Source organism: Schistocerca americana, chromosome 8 (genome assembly GCF_021461395.2).
Source record: "Schistocerca americana isolate TAMUIC-IGC-003095 chromosome 8, iqSchAmer2.1, whole genome shotgun sequence".
NCBI lineage: Eukaryota > Metazoa > Arthropoda > Insecta > Orthoptera > Acrididae > Schistocerca > Schistocerca americana.
In genome coordinates, this window is record NC_060126.1 from 48,491,797 (window position 1) to 48,511,327 (window position 19,531).

General features: G+C 41.6%; 1 non-coding gene across 1 annotated transcript; it reads left to right on the top strand.

The window, feature by feature from the left end:
- The first annotated feature begins 4,921 nt into the window (after positions 1-4,921).
- On the top strand, positions 4,922-4,995 carry Trnat-ugu. The gene has a single exon. It is a non-coding gene; the product is annotated as a tRNA-Thr (tRNA).
- Positions 4,996-19,531: the final 14,536 nt, after the last annotated feature.

A 19,531-nucleotide genomic window follows, 5' to 3' on the forward strand; every position in this document is an offset into this window, starting at 1 on the left:
GTCCTCTTCACCTATGAGTGTCGCATATGCCTTCAACCAGGCAATAGTCGGAGAGGTGTTTGGAGGCTACCCAGTCAGGCCGAACGCCTTAGACACACTGTACAGCGACTGCAGCAAGGTGGAGGTTCCCTGCTGTTTTGGGATGGCGTTATTTTGGGCTGACGTACGCCGCTGCTGGTCATGGAGGGCGCCGTAACAGCTGCACGATACGTGAATGCCACCCTCCGACCGATAGTGCAACCATATCAGCAGCGTAATGGCAAGGCATTCGTCTTCATGGACGACAATCGTACAGTCACATTAAGGGATGATATTTTAGGGTAGTAATTATGAACTTAGCACACAAATAATAGTATGACGTTAATCAGCATTAAAATTAGATGTAATTGCCAGTATTAGTTGTTCAATTTGAGAAATTTCATTTTCGACCAAAAAAGTGGTAATCCCGTACGCGCTATAGTAGTACTATTTACTATACTGAGTGCCATAACAACTATTTAGCAACAGCATGATGTACTGTATACTGGCACCGTGGCCGGTTTAAAGGGTTGTGTGGTGGGTCCTACCCGTACGCGCATGCTGCTAGTATTACTACAGCCGCGTACGGGATAACCACCTTTTTGGTCGAAAATGAAATTTCTCAAATTGAGGAACTAATACCGCCAATTACATCTAATTTTAATGCTGATTAACGTCATACTATTATTTCTGTGCTAAGTTCATAATTAATAGCCTAAAATACCATCCTTTACTGGGACTGTCCTATGATGCAATGTGTTGTGTACATAGTTCCGCGTAGTTAGCGCGTACACAACTTTCCCAATAGAGCGCGCTCCGCTAAGCACAACAGCGCAGGCGCAGCGCCCGTCGGTCTCCGCACTACGAGATGGAGCTGTCTTAGAGAAGGACCAAATTCTGCTTCCGCCGATCCGAGTATTAATATGTAACGCAGCCAATGAGATTACTGCTAACATAGAACCTTTTCTCCTCGCGGATCACACTCTCGCAGTGATACCTGAACGCTCGAGTTATTATAACGAGTGTACAGACCTCCGATGCTTCATCGCCGTCAGTGTTTCGTGTGTGTGCCTTCGTTTGTGTGTAGTGTTGTTCGCCGTCACGCCCCCACCGTTCACGTGCCGTCGCCATCATCCATGTTCTGTGCATCGTGTCGCCCAGTGTTAGTGATGTTTCTCGTCCAGCGTGAACGGCTACATGTTTTTTCGATTTTTAGTGTCTACATTTTTTTTGCCCACCGTTATTACTGTCTACTCTGTGCCACCTTTATGTACTACTTGTTGTAACACTCAAGGCTGAAGAGCGGCGTATTGTGCTGCTGCCAGCCCGCCTTTGTATAAGGTGCTAAACTCACAATAAAGAAAAAAAAAAAAAACCTCCGATGCATCAGTCTGCATTAGTCTGTGCCTAATAAGATTACCATATTCCTGTACATAGCCATGAAGAGAAATGTATAGACACTTTGTCAAGTATCAGAGATATGTGAGAATAAGATTAACGTACCAAGACCAAAGGAACTTCAGATTGTCAATTGCAAACAGCATCCAGAATCAAGTTACGTAATGTCTATGATTTTTATTATTTTAATAAATGTGTGTGAAAATTAATCAAGTTCTGTTTAAAGTTGGTCACCGTCAATCTGCTACTCTAAGCGCGCAAGTGGCATTTCTATCGTCTGACCTAAAGGCAGAAGATAAACACACCACGATAAGACCACGAGACATATTGCTGACACTCGCCTACTTCGTTAGAGCGAGGAGTCAAATAATCTGATGGTGTGTGTACCGAAGGCCTTACAGTACGCACACCACACAATATATAAGACATTGTTCGACTAGAGTGGCCAGCATGTTCGGCAGACATGGAACATGCCTGAGATAGATTGAAAAGGGCTGTTTACGGACTACGTGACCCACCAACAACTTTGAGGAGTCTACGCCGAATCTCCGTTGAAAAGTGGGACAATCTGGACCAACAGAGCGTTGGTGAACTTTTGGATAGTATTCCACGACGAGTACAGGCATGCAACAATGCAAGACGACCAGTGTGTACAGCAATCTGGACCACCGCCTCTGAAAGCTTCGCTGTATGGTGGTAAAACATGTAATGTGTGGTTTCCATGAGCAATAAAAAGGGCGGAAATGATGTTTATATTGACCTCTATTCCAATTTTCTGTACATGTTCCGGAACTCTCGGAACCGAGATGATGCAAAACTTTTTTGATGTGTGAATATACGCTTATGCTGTATTAATATAATTAGTGTCCCTTATGAAGTTGCTTTTCCCTCCTACGATCTTTATTCAAACATTCACAAGCGTTCTCTTAAGAACTTCGTTCTTTAAAGAATGGCATTCGTTTTCACGATATTTAAAGACGAGAGAGAGTCAGTGGCTTTCAGAAGAGATGATACGTTCTATTTTGATGAAATTTTCAGCCAAGAGGGTAAGTGGAGTTTCAAAGCACGTACCGCAAATGATGAAGACGTCGATGTTCAGCCACAATGCAAGTTCATCTCAGTTTACTAGGCGTTGTAGGTTGCAATGTGCGAGGGACGTTCCGTAAGTAATGATACATGTGTTTTTTCAGGTAAATTCCGGTTGAAAAAACACAGAATTTTTTTTGGGACAAAACCTACTGTTTAATGAAGTTCTGATAGGTAGCGGTGTTTTATGAAGCCTTCAAAATGTCGTCTGTACGGAGGAGCGATCGAAGCAGGGGGGCTTTCATTGAGTTCCTTTTGGCTGAAAGCCAGAGTAACGCAGGTATTCATAGGCGCTAGAAAACCGTCTGTAGGGATCTGACAGTGAACAAAAGCACGTTGAGTCGTTGGGTGAGGCGTATGTCACCATCACAACAGGGTCGCGCAGTGCAGTCTTACCTCCTGCGTGCCGGCCGGCCGCACGTAGCTGTGACCCTTGCAGTGTTGGAACGTACAGACACTCTCACTGGAGGTGTGATAGACGTATCACATTCCAAAATTACGAAATATTATATTCAAGAAAAAGTTTGTATAACTTTACAGAGCATGTTGCCAATGGTTGCAATTATTCACCATAGAGGACAATAATTAAATAGGATTTCTGCTTACACTGATCACTGAAGGCTTAACATGTACTCGGTTCATTGAATCTTATTTTGTTGACAGAAAATTTGTTCCACGATCGAGGATGGTAGAGTAATAAGACCTCACACGAGATTTCAGTACTTTAATTGCGTTTTAAGGACGTTAGGTTTCTTGAAAATGGTTCAAATGGCTCTGAGCACTATGGGACTCAACTTCTGAGGTCATCAGTCCCCTAGAATGTAGAACTACTTAAACCTAACTAACCTCAGGACATCACGCACATCCATGCCCGAGGCAGGATTCGAACCTGCGAACGCTGCGGTCGCGCGGTCCCAGACTGTAGCGCTTAGAACCGCTCGGCCACCCCGGTCGGCAGGTTTTTTTTATTTTACAGGCTTTTATAGATGAGGTTTCACTACATGTAGCACGAAAGCTTTTTATAATCTACGTTATGACCTGTAGTGGCCAGAACAGATTGATATACAGGCTCTATCGTCCTATAAACGAGAGGGATTATGAGAATGGTTAAATTAACTATGACGAAGAACATCTGTTTCACGTTTGTCATATTATTGACAAAGTAGCAAAGAGAACTTTAAAAAAGCTTATAAGGGTTAGTAGGATCTATGTTTGGAGACGTAACATTAGATTTTTGGAAAAGATCCATCCACACAATCCCGAATGCTGGAGGAGCAGGCAAATGTGAGGACTGTCACACAATCTGCTTAACGGTGCGTACATCCAAGATGCTGAAAATAACACTATACAGAAGAATGCGGGAGAAAATGAACGTCTGGTTGACGGCGGTCACTTTGGCTATAGCAAAACTTAAAGGCACCCAGACTGACATCGCGGTTTGTTAACGGCAGGAAGACGTAAGAAATGTCCGTACACGGCCGTAAGAGATGCCGACTTATAAAAAGCGTTAGAAAGTGTTAAATGGTGAAAGGTCTTCGGAGCTCTCAGGAAAATAGGAGTAAGCTATTGAAAAAGACGTGTAATGAACATATAGAAGACCAGGAACGAAGTGCTCCGGTTAAAAATTATTTAAGATAGAGATGGAGCCTTTCTCGCCTGCTGTTCAATCTGTACGCCAAAGAAGGAGTGACGGAAATAAAAGAAAGTTTCCGGAATGGGATTAAATATACGAAGACAGTAAGTTGTTCTCGAAAGAACAGTTACTGTTGATGACCGTGCGGCTGTTTCCCTGGAATAAATGATAACTAACTGACAACCTCAGCTGCCGACAGGTGTTGTTTATATACGTCGATGTAGACAGTTGAAAATGTGTGCCCCGACCGGGACTCGAACCTGTGATCTCCTGCTTACATGGCAGACGATCTATCCATCTGAGCCACCGAAGACACAGATGAATAGTGCGACTGCAGGGACTTATCCCTTGCACGCTTCCCGTGAGACTCCCATTCTCAACTGTCCACAATTCTACATATGTATTGTACCTTATAGACATTTGCCAACCCAGCTGTCCACATCGAGGCATATCGACAATACCTGTCGGCAGCTGAGGTTGTCAGTTGGATATCATTTATTCCAGGGAAACAGCTGCACGGTCATCAACAGTAGCTGTTCTTTCCAGAACAAGTTACTGTCTTCGTATATTTAGTTAGAGGCTACCCAGCCATTGACCTTCGTCTGTGCGAATGCGCACAGGTTGCCCAAACTCTTGCGGGAATCGCCAAAGCGTGCGCGAGTAAGGAGTGGGTGGGCAAATGTCTATAAGGTACAATACATATGTAGAATTGTAGGCAGTTGGGAATGTTAGTCTCAGGGGAAGCGTGCAAGGGATAAGTCCCTGCAGTCGCGCTATTCATCTGTGTCCTCGGTGGCTCAGATGGATAGAGCGTCTGCCATGTAAGCAGGAGATCCCGGGTTCGAGTCCCGGTCGGGGAACACATTTTCAGCTGTCCACATCGAGGTATGTCAACAACACCTGTCGGCAGCTGAGGTTGTCAGTTAGTTATCATTTAATGGGATTAAAATTGAAGGTGCAAGAAAATCATTGCTAAAATTCAGTGATGATATTTGTGTAGTCAGCGAAGGTGAAGAAGAATTACAGGATCTGCTGCATGGAATGGAGAGTCCAGTGTCACACACTATGGATTGAGAGCAAACAGAAGAAAATTAATAACAAGTAGCAGAAATGAGATAACGATAAACGTAACATCGGAGTTTCAAATCATGAAGTACAGGAAATCAAAGAATTCTGTTACCTTGGAAACAAAATAACATTCAGATGTTCCGAAGAAGTCACAAAAAGTAGGATAGCGCAGGTAAAGAGGGCATTCCTGGCCAAAAGAAGTCACTTAGTATCGAGACATCGGCCTTAATTTGAGGAACAAATTTCTGAGAATGTATGTTTGGAGTACAGCATTGAACGGAAGTGGATCGTGAACAGTGGGAAAACTGGAACAGAAGAGAATCGAAGTGTTTCAGATGTGCCATTGAACAATGTTGATAATTAGATGGACTGATGAGGTAAGAAATATGGAGGTTCTCCTCACTATTTGGGAAGAAAGCAACGTATGGAAAACTGAAACAAGAAGAAAGGACAGTGGAGTAGGGCACATGTTAACACACCAAGGAATAACATCCGTGGTGTCTGAGGTAGCAGTGCCAGGTAAAAATTGTGGGGGAGACAGATGATAAAATGCCCAACAGATAATTCAGGAAGTACCCTGTGGTGAAGGCGTTGGCACAGTAGGAAAATTCATAGTGGGCCACATCAGACCAGTCAGAATACAGACGACCCACAATATCCCCGTACGTTCTGACGCAGCCTTAGACGAACAGTTATTCGAAGACTATTGAAATTGACTATTAGTGGAAACTGATTTATACACTGAAGTTTCTAGTAAACGTATGGCTCCAATAAACTGCAGTGTTAAAAATAGTCGTCTCCTCTTCACTAGAAACAACTTTATGTTAGACTTGCTCGGGTTCAAGGAAATAACGAAATTTTTGTAAGAACAGAGTTAAGCAGTCACCATACAGTTGGCTCTGTGAAGTACGCGGCACTTACCCAGCACCGCGAAATACAGGCGATATTTAAGTGGATATTGCTGACACAAAGCCACCTCACCGTAGTTACAACCACTGGTGTTGTAAAACGAGGCGCGACTATTATGGCGCAGGAACGTAAATCTCGAACACTCCGCTGGTTTTCAGGGTTTCCATACAGGAACAGAGTTATAAGAACATAGGATTCCGTGGCCGGTGTCATAGCGATTAAAATTGTTCTGGGTATTATGCCGCGTTATTGCTAAAAGCCAACAATAATAAACTAAAACCGACGTTTCGACATAATTGCTACGGCCTTCTTCAGGGCATTAAGAATTTTAATCACTAGGAACAGAGTTAATTGTCAGCGCTTGATTTCACAATGAAATGTGGTCCTACGAGTCCACACGGCAAATTCGTCCTGCACTTTGTTAGTACTTTTCACTGAATTACAGTGCGAAATTTGGTACGGACTGGCGGCCGTGACACCCCCTGCCGTTAGCCACATTCTGCTGTTGTACGGAGGACATCATGTTAGCACATCCTTGTCCCTGTTGTCAGCTGTCCATATCTTGAAGTGGCTACACTTGAGACAGTCATTTCCTCTGTTGACATCACGAGGCTAAGTGTACTCAACCCAGTCCTCCCACCAAAGGAAAATCCGTTGTTGTACCGGGAATTGAACCAAGGTCAGCTACGGAGGCGAAAGAATAATATTTCCACTTTCTTCAGATTTAATTGATTGGCGACTCCATGGCGTTTTGTGTGCACCACGACCAAATAGTGCATAGACTTGGAAGGAAAATCAGCATTGGCCGTATTTTGTTGTTTTCTTGTCAGCATAATCGATTTTCGGTCACTTAGTGACCATCCTCAGTGCTGTAATATACAATTAAAATTGGTAGGCACTGGTATCAAGCTATAACCACAAGCTTAGAGCGATCACATAAACTGCTTGTGGTTATAGCTTGATACCAGTGCGTACCAATTTATTTATATTACAGCACTGAGGATGGTCACTAAGTGACCGAAAATCGATTTTGTTGACAATAAATCAACAAAATACGGCCAATGCTGATTTTCCTTCCAGTTCTTCTTCAGATTTGTTTTGTGTCCTGTTAGGATTATAGTAAGCAAACAACATTTTCTTTTACTTCAGATTCTTTTTTTTTCTAACATTAATAAAAATTATCGTATAACTCATAACACTATGCTTACTTTTGAATCTCGATCGGTGCCCACAGTGTCTAGCAAATTGTATGGCGATACTTGAATCTCGGAATACGTAGTTCAGGTGTTGGTCACAGAGCTTTCTGGCGTCAGTGTGTGAGGTCTCTTCACATGGGTACCAGGCCTCATTTTGCTCTACCAGCAACCCTCAACAATATCACCATTTCTTCCAGTTTTATTTCGAAACGTGGTGCGCACCTTGTTCCCCTTTACCCGAATAGAAACACTCCTATCAGTGTCTGCGTCGCAGTGTTCGTATGTGAACATCATCAGTGCTGTGGGAGGCCCTGTGAAGATCTGTAAACTGAAATAACTTTCAGTCTGCTTTCGCACCTGTCGTGAAAATAACAAAGCGATTTTTTAATCATATTTTGATTTTTTGTTTTTTTGTACAGCGAGTACTCCATCCAGCTATCACGGGCTGCCACGCCCGTGTTTGGAAACGGTGCAAGCTGTCGGAATCCTAACAGAGCTGCCTCCTCGCACCGTGTTTGTTTACAAATATCATCTCATCAAACAGCGCGTATTTGACATAGCTCACAGCTCAGATTAAAAGATCGCGGCTCGTTTTGAACAATTGTTTGCATTATTGATTCTGCAGCACGTTTTGAAATGAAATGTTTGAAGTAGGGGAGATTGGAGAAGATTTGTTGGACGGCCCTTGTTATATACAGCGGGAGAACATACCACATAAGCGGATATTTTCCTACCGCCCTTCGTTGCATAAAGCGGTGCTTTGTCGCACAACAAACGGTTTGCGCGAAATTGGCGCGCTTGTTGAACACGCTTTAATGAGCAGTTTTTAAAGATAAGTTTGCTATAGTGTCTGCTCTGTTCTAGTTATGCGGTAATGGGGGTGCACAAGCCCCTGGTCACATAACTACGCCATAAAGGTATTTCTGTTGCTAACGAGAATCTCTAGTTGCTCAAAATGGCCCTGAGCACTATGGGACTTAACTTCTGAGGTCAGCAGTCCCCTAGAACTTAGAACTACTTAAACCTAACTAACATAAGGACATCACACACATCCATGTCCGAGGCAGGATTCGAACCTGCGACCGCAGCGATCGCGCGGTGCCAGACTGTAGCGCCTAGAACCGCTCGGCCACTCCGGCCGGCTCAAGTAGTTTGATTTAAATATCATAGTATGTCTCGTGTAAGTCAGCGAATAAAACATCGTAATTCTACGTATCCCCTTAGCAGTTAGTACTGTGCAGATTCTTTCATGTTTCGAACGTAATTCACTGTATATCAGAACTGGACTGAGATGTCAACGGACATTCTAATATACTGACCACTGCAAAGTAACAAGTGCAGTTTGACAGTGCAGTTTGACAAGTTTTCACTAAATTGTAAAGTGGTGCAGTTGTTGATAAGTGTTGTTCTTGTAGCTGTTTTATTCAGCAACCAAAATAAAGTTGAGTGTAAATATTCACTGAATCCTGTATTACTTGATGTGTGTCACGTGGCTCATAGAATTAGATACAGACGAGTGTCATCCTAACATGCTTAACGAAATATATTGAGTAACCAGATTTTTGCCCGTGAGTTGCTCGTGTACGGATTTCACACACTTACACTTTCCGCAACAATAAGCGTATTAGAGATATCTTACTCTCACAGGAACATGTATTCAAAATATGACAGAAATTACTTCAGGAGTCTTTGCAACGTTTCAGTGTATCATCCAGAGTTTTCAACTTGTATGTGGAATACGAAAATAGAAAGCCCAGTTGGATTCCGGTATTTCGATAGACATATTATAATCAGATGCTACCGCATCCTGAAGACGAAGAACTACATTTACTTGGCATAATATGTAAAGAACATAACCGAAGGATATCAGGAAAATAGCAATCGTTCTCTTCTAGATAATTCACCATCCAAGCTGTTCGCCAACTTGACACAATGTAATTTCTTTTGTTATTTTGACAACGGTGAGTAGAAAATACACTTTGAAATTCTGGAGATAGTAAGGGATAAAATACACAGCGAAGGGTTGCCTAGAATCGAAAAATCGGACAGCAGTTACCAGAACTGAAGAGCGTGAAAAGGAAGCAGTTGTTGAAAAGGGATTGAGACAGCGGTGTGGTTTATCTGTGATGTTATTCAATTTATATATTGAGCAATCAGTGAACGATACGAGGGATTTTCGGAAATGGGATTCAAGTTCTCGGAGAAGAAATAAAAAGTTTGATGTTTTGGGATGATATCGTAATTCTGACAGAAACGGCAACGAATCTGCAAGATCAACTGAACGGAGACAACAAACGTGAAGCAGGGTTAATGCGGCATAGTTTATATCAGGCGATGCCAAAGAATCAGGAAATGAGACACTTACGGTAGTAGATGAGTTTCGCTACAAACAACTGATGATGGACGAAGTATAGAGGATATATAATGAGGACTACCTATGGCATGAAAACCATTATGCAAAGATGTTAGCTGAAGTAAACCTTTCCGTTTTAGCAGGAACTATTCTTTTGGAAACCTCGACTTTTACTGAAGCTATAGGTTTTAGGGGTGAAGTCATTGCATATTACAGTGAGGTACACTGTATTTGAACTGGATTCGATTATCGTTGTGTTTGATCTTTAATTTCCTTAGCTGACGATAACTATTCAACGTTTACAAGGAGCGTGTTGTTTTCCAAGAATGAGAATTGTATAGTTTTATACACAAAATGAATGGTTCAAATGGCTCTGAGCACTATGGGACTTAACATCTGTGGTCGTCAGTCCCCTAGAACATAGAACTACTTAAACCTAACTAACCTAAGGACATTACACACATCCATGCCCGAGGCAGGATTCGAACCTGCGACCGTAGCAGTCGCGCGGTTCCGGACTGAGCGCCTAGAACCGCTAGACCACCGCGGCCGGCCATAAAATGAAGCAAAACCTCTAGTGAAAAAGAGAAATGTTCCTACATAGAATCTAAATTGAAGTGTTAGAAAGTCTTTTCTGTCTGGAGTGTAGCTGTGTATGGAAGTGAAACGTGAACGATAAGCGGTTAAGAGAAGCAAGCAAGAGAAGATTTTGAAGTGTCGTGTCACAGAAGAAATTAGACTGTTAAATTGGATAATTAATAAGCCTAAGGAAGAACTGATCGAAATGGGGAGAAAATAAATTTACAGCATTATTTAAATAAAAGAAGTAATCGGTTGACAGAACCCTCCTAGAGCATCACAGCATCAAGGTATCATCAATTTGGAAGTGGTGATATTGGGGAGGGGGGTGGAGGGAATTTTTGCGGTTGACTAAGATTTGCCAACAGAGAGCAGGAAAAATTGATGCAGCTTTCAGTAGTTTCGAAGGGATGAAGAGATTTGCACGTAATAGACTAAAATGGGAACCGTATTAAACCAGTATGTGGGCTAAAGAACATAACAACAACATCTATAAAAATAATGACATCAGTGGAAGAAACTCAAAACGAATTAAGAGGCTAACTGTGCTATGAATGTGTGTTAAGGAGAGTTAGCGATTTCTTTTTTTTTTTTTTTTTTTGTGGAATGAAAAGAGGTGTAATCGCAATGAATGTAGTGCACCGATTTAGTTTGGAATTAAAATTAAAAACATTTTTTTTCTTTCTCTGGAAATGTTAATTATTTGGTTTTTCACCGTATGAGTCTACTATTATATGATGGTTAAAACGAGAAAAGCATCTTTGTTTTAAAAAAATGGCTTGCAGAGGACTTGAATATACAGAGGCTATATTCTTTTCACCCTCAGACTTCCACTCCGTTCTGCTCCGTTCTGCCTCGAGTCAGTTCTTCCGGTAGCGTTAGTTGTGCGTTATCAGTGATGCGGACCAGTACGGATGGGTTTTCTGATAAGAGTTGCCGATATGCACCTCGGGTGCGGGTTCACTTATGAAACTTCCCCTTTGAATGTAAAGAGAGACTGTGCTGGTAAACTTCTACGTTATTTGATACCGAAACAGCTGAGTAAAACTGAACATACTCAGGCAATTTTCTCATTACTTCTTCTGATCAACACTAAACTGACACACAATATTTTTAGCGCAACGCAATCTGACTTTTAATAATCCCTACAAAAGAATAGCCCTGACTAACAATAACCTACATCCTTCATGAATCACTTACCTCACAAAAGTTTCGTTACTCTAACTACTGCAATACAGCGAGCGCCAGTACTGCCAGCTGAATAAAAGATTCTAACTACTGAAGGCGCTAACTACTGATAGGCATATGGTTAGCAAATGAAAGATTTTGATAGAGAACAAACAATGTATTGACCTTAATAGCGTTCAAAAGTCATAATATATACATAAATTCTTAACATTTTGACAAACTTCCTTTTTCTGACGGACACACGTCCAGATCGTTCGCTCGTATTAACTTCTCAAAACTCTGTCATCTCTCTCCCAACATCAACCACTGCTGGCGGCTCACCTCCATCTGCCCAACGCTACGTGCTGTTCACATGCAAGTGGCTAACACTACACTAGCGAATAATCCAACAATGAGTCCAACCAGCCACAGACTGCACACAGCGCAGTCAGCGATTTTAATACAGAGCGCTATATGGCGTCACCAACATAAAAACCTAAACAGCCTACTTACACACTGAATGCAGTGGTTGAGTGGGAGATTCAAAATTCAGTCGTCAGTAAGGCTCATCTGAAAGTGATGTGTTAACAAGTATAACAAGAAAAATTTAGCTGGTGACGACTCACCATGTGCATCAGGAAGACTGACAGAAAACATGTCTGGGAGGTGCAGAGATCAAAGCCCTACGGGATATATGTATTACACTTCACAAATGGACATCTTCGACATTCAAGAAATGTTCGAAACGAACCATTAACTTGCACCATGAGTACCGAATGAAAAATGACGCTCCACTGTGACCACAAAGATCACACCATCAAGATCGAAGGCGAGCTCCTTGGGATTAACAAGTCGTGCAGCACTTTCAGCTAGGTATCCACTCTTAAAGAATGCATATAGAGTAATATTGGTCTAACGACGGTGATGAGAAATGATGGAATGTGATGGCATGCAACCAAATGCGAAACAGTCTGTCGTAGAGCTTATCGTGAAACTGGCTATCCTTTAAAGGGCATCTGTAGATAGTGCGATAGTGTGTTTTATAGGCATGGAAAACACAAACATCCATAGGCTGAATTTGTCCAGTGGTTTTAGGTGGTATCAATTGCAATGACACACACTTTTCAGGAGGGATAGTTTGCTCTAAAGAAGTACAATTTTTACACGCAGACCAGATATCGAGAGAAAGCGATTTATTTTGATCATCTGTGGGTCAAAACCTGTGCTCATGCCGTAGCTGTAGTTCTCGCACGCCCATTTTCCCACTCTTGTTTGCTGTGACGTAAATATCATACTCACGAGAAAGAATCGTAGGAGGTAGAGTATCTTCAAGTTGTCGCGGCACAACAAGTAACTTTACAGCCAATTTGCCATCCAGATTAACTGTCTACATAATAATGCATTAAGGCACTGATGTTGGTTGATTTTTATCTCGCTGTACCTCTAATTTCCAGGGTTCCTTTCATGTCTCTTGAAATTCCGAATGGTCGGACTTGAAAACAAGTTCCTTACTGAACGGTGGGATAAGTTTGTTTATCTACAAATTTTTGGACCGATTCCACAGTTTACTGTGCACCGTGAAGTTGACCTTTTTTTTTTTTTTTTTGAATTTCTTTGTCTTACGTCCTTCAGTTCTGCAGCACTGTTTAAATTTGTACAACCAGCCACTGCTTACTTTGAAATCACAGTAATCTATGTCCGTGCTATTTGATATGCACAACGCAGTAGGCCACTACCAGGCCCATCCTTTATATTATTTCGAGTATCGTTGAAACACACAAATATCAGTCTTTGTAGTAAGTGCGCCTTGTCCTTTACTGAATATCCCCAATTTTTCTTATGCACTACAAGGTCATATTATTACGGACTTATTCTAAATGCGGACTTATTCATAATTGTTTCTTATACCTTGCTGCGAATGATCTTCCGTAATTATGTTAGTACAAGCTCCTAGGACAAACACTGTCCTTTACTATGTTTCACCAAAGACAGGATTAGTGGCTTTTTTTCCGACAAGAGTGATGAACTGCATGGCTTGTCATCTTTTGCAGTATCACTTTCACTAGTTAAGCACATATCGCCAATATTGCACTCCTCATGTGCAATGTCTGCACAGTCGAGCGTATACGATAGCACAAATTCCACCGATTCATTTTGCAGAAACGGAAATATTTCTTCTACCACTCCTTTCTCACCTTGTGAAATGCCTTGAGTTCCTTTCTGACGAAATGTCAACATTGACAACTGTTTTGTAGATACAGTCTGGTCATTAAAATTGCTACACCAAGAAAAAGTGCAGATGATAAACGGGTATTCATTGGACAAATATATTATACTAGAACTGACATGTGATTACATTTTCAAGCAGCTTGGGTGCATAGATCCTGAGAAATCAGTACCCACAACAACCACCAGTGGCCGAAATAACGGCCTTGATACGCCTGGGCATTGAGTCAAACACCGCTTGGATGGCGTGTACAGGTACAGCTGTCCATGCAGCTTCAACACGATACCACAGTTCATCAAGAATAGTGACTGGCGTATTGTGACGAGCCAGTTGCCCGGCGACCATTGACCAGACGTTTTCAACTGGTGAGAGATCTGGAGAATGTGCTGGCCAGGGCATACCATCAAGCCGGGTGATACGCCAGTATGGCTATGACGAATACACGTTTCCAATGTGCGTTCACCGCCATGACGCCAAATACGGTTGCGACCATCATGATGCTGTAAAAAGAACCTGGATTCATCCGAAAAAATGACGTTTAGCCATTCGTGAACCCAGGTTCGTCGTTAAGTACACCATCGCAGGCGCTCCTGCCTGTGATGCAGTGTCAAGGGTAACTGCAGCCATGGTCTCCGAGCTGATACTCCATGCTGCTGCAAACGTCGTCGAACTGTTTGTGTAGATGGTTGCTGTCTTTCAAACGTCCCCATCTGTTGACTCATGCATCGAGACGTGGCTGCACGATACCTTACAGCCATGTGGGTAAGATGCCTGTCATCTCGACTTCTAGTGATAAGAGGCCGTTGGGATCCAGCACGGCGTTCCGTATTACTCTTATGAACCCACCGATTGCATATTCTGTTAACAGGCATTGGATCTCCACCAACGCGAACAGCAATGTCGCTTTACGATAAACTGCAATCGCGGTAGGCTACAATCCGACCTTTATCAAAGTCGGAAACGTGATGGTACGCATTTCTCCTCCTTACACGAGGCATCACAACGTTTCACCAGGCAACGCCGGTCAACTGCTGTTTGTGTATGAGAAATCAGTTGGAAACGTTCCTCATGTCAGCACGTTGTAGGAGTCGCCACTGGCGCCAACCTTGTGTGAATGCTCTGAAAATCTAATCATTTGCATATCACAGCATCTTCTCCCTGTCGTTTAAATTTCGCGTTTGTAGCACGTCATCTTAGTGGTGTAGCAATTTTAATGGCCAGTAGTGTATAATGCAATGATTACTTTGATTGTGGTTGTTGTTTGTCTGCTTCGTATCAGCACCCCTAGAAATCTAGCACTGTTGTAAATTATTCGTCCACTAAGCACTTCAGCTACACTCTGCAGCCTCATGCTGCGCTCCCTGTTTGGTGCCTGCATTCCCGCCACCTGTAGCTATTAGCAGCCAATATTGTGGTTGCATGGTAGACGATATGTGGGGAGTCGAATGCTGTGAACATCACTGGTCTTTTCCGACCTCGCACTTAACGGGTTCCTTGTGAGTCTTTCCCATGGCGACAGCAACAACACCAAAATACTTTCCCATCGTCTGAGGGTTCTTTCAGTGCTCCGTACTTTGTGCTGTACGTTTGTATTACTGCGTATGGCGTCATTTTCAGTGCATGTGTTTTCGCAAAAAGTATGGTAACTGAAGTAACAAACGTGTTATATCATAATTACATATTATTCTGCAACGATCAATCAGTGGTACGTGTCCCTGATACGAAATTTTTAAAAAAATGCGCTGGAATAACCTGCCAAATTCTGGAGTTGGGATTCACTGTGTGTTCTTCCGACGAATGAGAGGCAATGCATCTATAATGACCAGGGATGCTACCCTCAGCTGCAACAAGGCCACACGAGACTAATATGAGCAAGAAGACAAAGAAGATAAGTACGTCCATATCGAGTTTTGCCCGTAGAAATTTTACGAGTCGAGGAAAAGGGTACAGGCGGTTCGGTTTCTTCCGTCACCGAACGTACACCGTAGGACACCATACCATATATTAATGTGGAAGCAGCCGTCGATATACAGAGAGTGGAAGATGTCCGGTTTCGAAGATTACTCGACAGTCTCTGAAGAAAAGAGGGGGTGAGTATGTATCACTGTAGAGCCGGCAGTGCTGCTACCACACAATGCACGCAGGCGAGCTGCTCGAGAAATTTCTCTCGCTAGCGGTGAGGCACGTTTCGTATAGAGAACGCTGCTAGGGGGATTACATGCCCGGAAAGGAATTTTCCATCACCTGCTAATTATTCCCAACGCCTCCAGCCGGCGATATTCCGTAAATTACGCATAATATCCTGGAGAAATTCTAGGGAAGGCATTTCTAGTCTGCCGTAACATTTAATGGGTTTCATGATAACTCTGTAATAGCCAATACCAGCTTGTAGGGCACTGAATTTTACCTCAAGGTCGCGAAGTATGAGAAAGAAATTCGAGAGTATCCGTGTTGGACGAAATATAGATTACAGACTCAAGAGAATTCTTTCAATTATCTATAGAAGTCTCAGGTCCGCATCGTAATGGCCAACGTAAATTTGGATGTAATAAATATGAAGTGTCTTTACACGACTGCTGTGATCATCCTGTGGAGAGAAAGAAGGATAACATAGCAAAAGATTATGTCACTTTGTACATTGGTCTATTGTTCCCATGAAGATTTTTATAAAACAATCACTCACTTCGTTCTTGTGGCGTGGCTGTCTTCTTGTGGTGTGCGAGATATCTCTTTTCCATGGCTCTCTTGGACCTCTTCACCTTTGTTACAGACTTCACAAGGGTGCCTCTAAAACAAGCTAAGACAAAACAAATCAGAAGTGCAGAAAACAAGATGGCGCTGACAATAAGGCTAATTTCAGTTTGAGTATCGACATATCGATCCTAGTGTTGTCAGTAGCAATGTCTTCTCCATGTTTTACTGTCATATCACTGTTGTTGGTTAATGTAGTATATATCACAAAACGAGCTACTGTGACGATTTTATAAGACCAATGACAGTATAAGAAAATTTATTGTATGAATTACAAACCTATTTCTGAAGTCTACATTCTCATATAACATCAACATCATGTATTTGTTATTGAAGAATGCTGAATCGGAATTCGTAGAGAAGTGTGAGTTTTTAACTCCATCAACCCATTTTTTGACTTATGGCTATGGATGAATATTTCTATTTCTTCCTAGATGTCCATTCTTCAGGTCTTTCCCAAAGTATGCAGTACCTTCAGGCCCTTGTCTGCTGCAGCATTATGTCTTGTTTGCTATAACTGACTTATTAGTTTTATCCTGTCTGAAACACCTATGTGTTTTTTAAAACGGGTTTTAAAATTTCTTCCTGTTCGGGCAATGTAGTATTCATTGCAATGACTACATGTAATTTTATAAATTCCTTATTTGCTCAGATTCTCGAAAGACTGTGATATCCCGGACCAGTTTCTTTCGTAAGTAGTTGTTGGTAGTAAAAATATTCTTGATATTTGTTTTTTTAAACATTTTGCCTATTTTGTCTGGGATGATTCCTAAGTATGGTATCGTTATACATTTAGGTTTTTGTGTGCTGTGACGATAGCCATGTTAGTTTGTTTGCTTTTGTTTTTAGTTATGCGTTTTGAAAATGCATCTATTTCATGTTCACATTAGACATTGCTGTGTACAATATGTTTGACAGTGTTTATATCTGTTTCATAGTTAGCGGTATTAAGTGGAAATTTCTGTTCTTTGTTATAAGAAGAATGTAGCTTGTTTATGTGAGTCTGGTGTGTGGAATATTTGTTAATGACAGTGTCTGTGTTTGTTGGTTTTCTGTGTACATTGATGTTCAGAGTCTGTTTTGTGTCGGCTGTGGTCACGTCTAAAAAATTTATTTTGTTACGTTTTTGGTGATATGTGGCGAAATGGACATCACTGTGCAAGTTGCTGATCTGTTTAACAGGGTTTCTGTTTCTTTGTTACTCTCACTATGTACAATGAATGTGTCATCTACATATTTGCAGTATTGCACAATTTTCTGAGTGATTATGTCCTTCTTGTTCAGAAGTTTATTGTCAAGGTGATTAATGAAAATTTCTGCAATGATCCACTAAGAGGACTTCCCGTTGCTTGGGCTACATCCTGTTTGTACATTATGCCACTGAATGTGAAATAATTGTGGGAGATGATAAGATCTAGCAATTCTAATAGTTCAGCTATTTCGCCTGTGGGCATCCTTTGACGTTTTAATAAATTTTTTTTTATTGTATCTATGGATTCTTTGATGGGTGTGTTGCTGTATAAGTTTACTATGTCAAGGGAAATGAGCTTTGTGTTGGGTGGAAACTGAAGATCTTTGATACCTTGAATTGCTACGTAACTATTTTTCGCTAACAAAGAGGTTTTGAAATTTGTATCGGTTTTGCAAAATTGAATGTACCTTTCACGTAGCATTTTAGGCACGTTTCTGCATCGTATTGAGAGTAGGTCTGACAGAGACATTATTTATGGATCTTTGGTTGGGCCCGTAGCTTTGGAGGTGTTGATTTCATGATCGTTAGTCCCTGAGTATCCTCTTTTGTTAATAACAAATGTATTTTATTCAGTTGCTTCTTTTGATCACTGTTGAACTTCTCTGTGGGATGATGCGAGATTTTTTGTATATGATTATTATGAAAGAGCTGAAGTGTCTTACTTACATATTCACATTTGTCAGTAACTACTATAGAGTCTTTGTCAGATTTCGCTGGCAGTTCATTGCCCTCACTAAGATTCCTTTTGATGCTTATAAGTAACAGGCTCTTACCTTTAGCTCCCATTATTGCGTTTTTGTTTAGCTGTTCCTCTGCTAATTTATTAGTTTTGTGACTTATTACTGTTTATTCATTTTTAGTTAGTTTGGATATATAAGCTGCCGTTTTAACTGAGCAGAGGTTGTCTTTAATGTTATGATGATTAAATTCTTGTTCTAATTATATTTAAGGCCTTAGTTTACAAGAGAAAATTCATTGTTGTTGAAGTCGATGTTTGTGGAATTCACTAAAGGTTCAATACGGCTTCAAAATATCTAACAGTAAGTTGCACGTTATTATAGTAGGCCAAGTAACTTTTATTGAACGCCACACTGCACTTCAGAGTGACCCACATACATGAGACTATTTTTCAACATAGTCACCGTCAACAAAGGTCGGAAAGTTCTACTAGTCCTTCAATACTCCTTCATCACAGAGCCATTCAGGAACTGCTCTGTGAAAGTCCTCATCGCTGGAAAATCTCTTTTCTCCCACATGATATTTCAGCTGGCCAGAAAGATGGAAATCGCATGGTGCCAGTTGTGGAACTCCCTGTTTGCATCAACAACGTATTTGGCGCCCTTTATCAAACTGTTGGTCCACTTTACTACGGCCGGACGCGACACTGCACACTTTGACAGTGAATACGTGTTAGATGTTTATCCTACAAGGATCGTACTGTCCTGCGTACTTCAACTTTAGAGTACGTTTCTAGTTACCACGTCATTTCAGTCGCTCACTGCGATGCACCAGTTTTTCACATAGGAGCACAATTGTGTCTGCAAGAAATTCTAGGCATGTGCCGTCTTCTGACAATCCGCCATTCTTGTTGCCGAATGATCTTCGCGTGGGACGACGTGTGTAACTTACTTCACGATGTCCCTAAGTATTTCGGGAAAAATTATCGCGTTCGCTCGACTGAAAATTCAGGAATCTGGTGATTCAAGTTTTCACTCTAGGAAAGGGTGTTTAATCAACAGTAGCACACACACACTAATGGAATTTATTGTAAATAAGCCATTACTGTTAAAACTAACTTACGAACTCCACAATTACTTTAAAAATTAGAAGAGAAGATCGTCTTAATTAATCTTCATGAAAGTGGCTTTAGTTCAGAGTAGATTTACAGTGCAGT